Source organism: Oratosquilla oratoria, chromosome 11, assembly GCF_046742065.1.
Source record: "Oratosquilla oratoria isolate Oo_2021 chromosome 11, ASM4674206v1, whole genome shotgun sequence".
In the NCBI taxonomy this organism is placed as follows: domain Eukaryota; kingdom Metazoa; phylum Arthropoda; class Malacostraca; order Stomatopoda; family Squillidae; genus Oratosquilla; species Oratosquilla oratoria.
In genome coordinates this window covers 10800784-10805783 of record NC_134787.1, presented here as the reverse complement: position 1 = coordinate 10805783, position 5000 = coordinate 10800784, and positions in this window count along the sequence as shown.

Sequence of the window (5000 nt, the reverse complement as noted above, 5' to 3'; positions counted from 1 at the left end):
TACACAAACATATATATAGAAGAGAGAGGAAGTTATACAAGTTCCCTCATACAGGATCCTGACCATGCAACGAAAAACATATATATTAAGCATATGTGGTCTCAAACATACATCTTCTGATCCTTTTGTGTACCACCTCATCCCTTAGAATTCCGTTTCCGAATATTCGTCTTTATAAGATAAACACTTGACAACCAAACGCGATACAGACTTCACAGACATGTCCAAACTCTACGTAATGACGATCGTTGGTGTCAGCCTTGGCTGTCACACTGATGATCGATGCCCTGCGAGGGAGGCTGAGGGTTTAAATGCCACAAGGGAGTGGAGGAGAACGTTCTTCGTAGTCTTCCCTCTACCTCGTACGTCATTGATTGTTCCACTGTATAGGTATTCGAAAAACGTCTCGACATTTTATTTATTTATTTATTATTATTATGATTTTTTTTTTCTCGCATCCGGCCTAGATATGGACCAAAAGGTCTCCTGTCGGCATGCACCGCCTTTGTAATCCTTTGTAAATTTACTTAGCTACAAGACCACAATTAGAATTATTTACTTCTAGATAGGTTTAAAAAAGTATTGATGATTATAGGTTAAGTGCTAGAACAGCCTTGTACAGACCAATAGGTCAGGTCTGTTGCTCTACGTTTGTCCGTGTAACTACATGTAACATATTCTGCTTCCCACACGTAATGCCCACGAACTCATTTCAGAGGAAGTTCAAGTTAAACCAAACGATCCTGTTATTATATTCGAGGTCTTTCTGGTCCTTATTTCTTTTGAGGAATATTTCTTTTATTTTCTCCTAACCTTCTCGTAGACGTAGTGACGAAAACGGAAATAATAATCTCCTGCCCGCTCGTTTTCAAGTTGCAGTCTCGATAGGCTGGCATTCGGTCTCTTTTCATTAACTCTATCATTCCTCCACTTTCTCGCATAGAAAAGCTGACAACCGGCGACTGCTCGCCTCTTTTCCTCCGCTACCTCTTTCGTCTTCTCCTGCTAGAACAAAAAACAAAGAACAAAGAACAAAGAAAAAAGAACAAAGAAAGGAACCCATACAAATGCAACACAAGACAACAGTCCAACGTTCTTCCCAGGGAGATAAAAAACGATATAGAACACCAGGGTTAGAGCGTGTGTGTGTGTGTGTGCGTGTGCGTGTGTGTGTGTGTGTGTGTGTGTGTGTGTGTGTGTGTGTGTGTGTGTGTGTGTGTGTGTGTGTGTGTAAGAGAGAGAGAGAGAGAGAGAGAGAGAGAGAGAGAGAGAGAGAGAGAGAGAGAGAGAGAGAGAGAGAGAGAGAGAGAGAGAGAGAGAGAGAGAGAGAGAGAGAGAGAGAGAGAAAGAGAGAGACTCAAGAAATGTTTGACAGGCGGCATGCTACACAAAGCACAATAAATAAATACAGAAATAAACAAACATTCATTTTTGAATATGAATAGTTAAGTCAAGGTGTGGGGCATTTGTACGTTGCATAAGACTAAACACTTAAACATCTTAGCCAACTTGACAGACTTCGATTTCCCTAAAGCCCGACAGTACCATTCAGGTAAGAAAGAATTCTAAAACGAAGAGTTGTCACTCTCTGAAATGACTCTTGATGGCATACTTTATATATATATATATATATATATATATATATATATATATTCATATACTTATATATTTACATATTTATTCATATACTTATATATTTACATATTTATTCATATATCTATATATTTATTCATCTTTGTCCTCATGTGATTTTATTGATGATACACTTCATTCATACTATTACATATTTATGTATCTATATATGAATATGTCTATACATATACTTATATATTTACATATTTATTCATATATTTATATATTTATTCATCTTTTTCCTCAAGTGATTTTATTGATGACACATTTCATTCATATCATTATCTTTGTCCCCATCTGACCTTATTCAGTCGAGGTCAAACCAAGAGGAAAAGAATTAATCCCTTTATCATGGGTAATTTCATTAAACCGAGGTAGGATTTCGCTGCACTGAACAAGTTAGAATAATTTCTATTTACCTCATCAACACGGTGACACACTAAAAGAATTTCGATTAAGGAGGCGTCACCGTATTGACAGCGTTAACCCTTCCCCGTATAACAGCTTTTGGACTTATTTCTGACGTTCACATTTTTCTTTTAATCTTGTTTTCAAAATACTTATTCTTATTTTCGAATAAGCATTCTTTGAGCTCTAATACAAAGAAAACAAGAGTCTAGATTTTTACCTTTTGTTTCTTTTAATACGTATATATGGAATGAACTGTGCTACCTAGGTTGAAGATATATGTATGCAAAAAGTAGAGAAAAGGTCAGACAGACACAATAAACATTACATAAGCTTTGCGGTCAAGAGAGAAATGTGTATTGTCTAAGTGCAGTGCAAAGCAGGTCAGACCACTCGCCGCCTGAGAGAACAAGGTTCGACTATACTTGACTCTGAGCAACGAGGCGAAGCAACTCAGTGGTGCAGATGCAACAGAGGGCCGCCAGAGATTCGATGAGGAAGAGGAAGAGGAGGAGGAGGAAGAGGAAGAGGAGGAGGAGGAGGAGGAGGAGAAGGAAGAGGAGGAGGAGGAAGAGGAGGAGGAGAAGGAAGAGGGGAAGGAGGAAGGGGAAGAGAAAGAGGAGGAGGAAGAAGAAGAAGAAGAAGAAGAAGAGGAGGAGGAAGAGGAGCAGGAGGAGGAGGAGGAGGAGGAAAAGGAGGAGGAGGAGGAGGAGGAGGAGGAGGAAGAGGAGCAGGAGGAGGAGGAGGAGGAGGAAAAGGAAGAGGAGGAGGAGGAGGAAGAGAAAGAGGAGGAGGAGGAGGTTCCCAGTGACTGAGGTTCAGATAGGGGAGGGAGGGAGTGACCTTACAGAACAACTTGGAGTCTTACGCTTTCTCACATTACCCGGATGTTCTAGCTACGAGGAAAATCAAGGTGTGCGATCTACAGAAGTCCTGGTACGTCCGGCATGTCTTCTGTTCTCCTTCTCGGATTTTCTAAATCATCTGACAACATCTGCAACAAGATTTATGAAACCTGTCTTTGTACTGGAAAGACTGACGTCGTGGAAGGAAGAAGTAGATAGCAACTCAAAGCCCAAGCACCCCCCAGAACCTTCCGTATCCATCGAAGTCCTCCTGGGGTTCTTCAACTTCGTTTTACTGGGCAGAATGACGAAACAACCCAGACGCCCAGAAGGCGACCTCCTCTGTTTCAGCTAATCTGTACAGAGACCCGATTTGACTTGTTCCTCCCACCCGACAGGCTTCCTGCTGTAAGCCAGTCGGCGCTGCCGCGATGGAAGTAAAGGTCTAGGACATGGAAAATTGCACCCTAAGGAACTTCAAGGACTTGGCACTTTCGCTCGTCAGCAGAGGCGGCAGTGCCAGTTGCCAGGGCCAATGCGCTTCAATAAACCTTTAGTATGCCAAAAGGCGCCCACATCCATTTCATAAGAATCGTCTGGTAACAAGCACAAGGGGCAAGGACCAAGATATGTTGTACATGGAACTGATAGAACCTACTTGTGCGTTCTGACGTGTATTCGTGTACACTTCCGTATTACGACATGACTCAGAATTACGGTTTGCACTTGTATCGCGTGTCAGTGCGGACCGATTTCGACTTCTTAATTACATGTGCACCGGGCTTCCATTCCCAACAGCTACGAATGATTGACATTCTAAATGTCCACCCGAGTATATCCTACATAGGGCAGAGGTGACTGTTAAATGCTCCTCATCTTTTAGGTGTTATTTCCACAGAAGAAAATACCACAAAATTCCACACTATAGATACGTCGACATAATATATTAAGTGCTCCTTTCGAATCCAAGTGAATTAAAACCACCCAGAGAACTCTCTGATTCGTAATTTACGTTCCTAATACGTATAGAGCAGTCTTATCACCCACCGACGTGTAGAGAACTCCACCAGTGACATTTGCAAATTCAATAAAAGTAATTATACTAACTTCATATGTTAGAATAATGACATAAAACAAAATTATATATATATATATATATATATATATATATATATATATATATATATATATATATATATATATATACACACATATACACTGTATAAACCTACTATGATTGTTCTACACACAGCACCCACAGTTCTTCCACAACTATATTTATCCACAATTAACATCCTCTCCAAGTCTAACATTAGAACAGCAAGCATTACAAGGCGGCCTACGATGTACACAGAACACTCAACGTACGTACAATACTTGCCAGACACTTCTAGATTACCGCCATACTAGAGTCATCTTAACGAAGAACCCGAAGAATATGGATACACACTTTCCTGTTAGCTGTAGACCATTTTCCTCGACAGTAACATCCTCTTCCCCCTTGCCTTTCCTAACCTGTTTGTTGCTTGTAACAATGTTCCCTTTATTCCTTCCTTCCCGTGATCCCTCCCTTCTTTCTCCTCCTCCTCCTCCTTACCTTAACATTACTATTATTATCCCTTCGTCTCCCTAACCCCCCTCGCCTCCCCTATCACACTCGCAGCCTCTTCTAAATACTGCGCAACATCTAATTTACCCAACCTCCCTCCTTCTACTCTTCTTTTTTTCATCTTTCTCTCCCACCTACACACTCACACTCACTCACTCTCTCTCTCTCTCTCTCTCTCTCTCTCTCTCTCTCTCTCTCTCTCTCTCTCTCTCTCTCTCTCTCTCTCTCTCTCTCTCTCTCTCTCTCTCTCTCTCTCTCTCTCTCTCTCTCTCTCTCTCTCTCTCTCTCTCTCTCTCTCTCTCTCTCTCTCTCTCTCTCTCTCTCTCTCTCTCTCTCTCTCTCTCTCCTCACCCTCATGGCACCCTCGACCTCGACAGAGCCTAAGTGGAATCTCGCATTCCTTGTGCACGGAGCACCTTCGTGGGACTCCTACCTCCACCCGGCCCTAGCAACCTTCACCAGGACCTTCAACTAGTGAAACAGTTAGACACCTAGACAGGGGCCCC